Source organism: Heterocephalus glaber, unplaced genomic scaffold (genome assembly GCF_053883595.1).
Source record: "Heterocephalus glaber isolate CG9 unplaced genomic scaffold, H.glaber_assembly_v1.0 deba00000592, whole genome shotgun sequence".
NCBI classification, from domain to species: Eukaryota; Metazoa; Chordata; class Mammalia; order Rodentia; family Bathyergidae; genus Heterocephalus; species Heterocephalus glaber.
The window spans coordinates 261,497-262,660 of NW_028258150.1; positions in this window are offsets into that span (position 1 = coordinate 261,497).

The following is a 1,164-nucleotide window of genomic DNA, read 5'->3' on the forward strand; positions in this document are numbered from 1 at the left end:
AAAGGCTTCTCAGAGGAAGGGATGCTTTAGAAGAGTTTAAAGGAGAAATAAGAGAACAACAGAGAATAGAAGGGAATTCCATGCAAAATGCACCACATATAAGGTCACAAAGGAATAACACTGAAGACATGCATAAAGCAATTTTTATATATTCATTAGTGCTAGAATATATTGTGAATGTACGACCATATGTATAGACCAAAACCCATTATATTAATTGCTAATGCTTCTTCTCTAAAACAATGATTGTCTTTCTTCCATTTTCCAGTAACATGTTCCTCATTTCATTTCCATTTGAAACCACAGCCACAAGAATGTTAACATTCATTTTTTAACCACATTCTATTCATGATAAGTATTCTCTAAGGCAGTAGTGGCCTTTTCTACAGCTTTCATCTTTCTTTACAAGCCCTAAGCTGAATTACCTTTGAACAGCCATTATTTCTATCAAAGGCCTCTTTCCTCAAGGCAATTTAAGCTCTTTTTACCAGGCATCCCCCAACCCTTCCTGAATTTACACATTACTCTGTCCCAAAACTACTTCCACATTTCTAGATATTAATTGTAGCAACACCCAGCTTCCCAGTAACAAAAGCTATATTCTTTTGCTGTAACAAATAGCACAAACAGGGTGTTTTAAACAACAGGAATTTAATGTCTCAGAAATTCAAAATCAAGGCACCAACAGTGCAGCTTCCTCCAGAAGACTACAAGGGACAGAGTTGTTCCTGGCCTCTCTACTTGATTTGGGGAAGAACAACTTAGAAGAAGGGCCCTGGTCCGAATGTCCCCTTCTAAAAAGGACGTCCATCATAGCAGTCGTTGGACTGGGACCACCTTCACAGCCTTTTAACTTGATTACCTCTGCATTACACAAACTTCAAGTAAGGTCACCTTCTGAAGTACTGGAAGTGAGGACCTCAACATATAACTTTGAACAGGAGAAGAGGAACACAGTAAAACCATAGTGATTTCACGTGACATGATGTATGTCACATATTATCACAGTCTCAAATGCTCCAAGCAGTCTGAATTTTGTGTGTTCACCACTATTTACCCCCTAATTCTCCACTTAAGTAGAGATTAATTTGGTGTTCACAAATGTAAACTAGTTTTTCACAGTAAATCTATTCCTTCCTAGGTTTTCTCTGTTTAATAAAATTA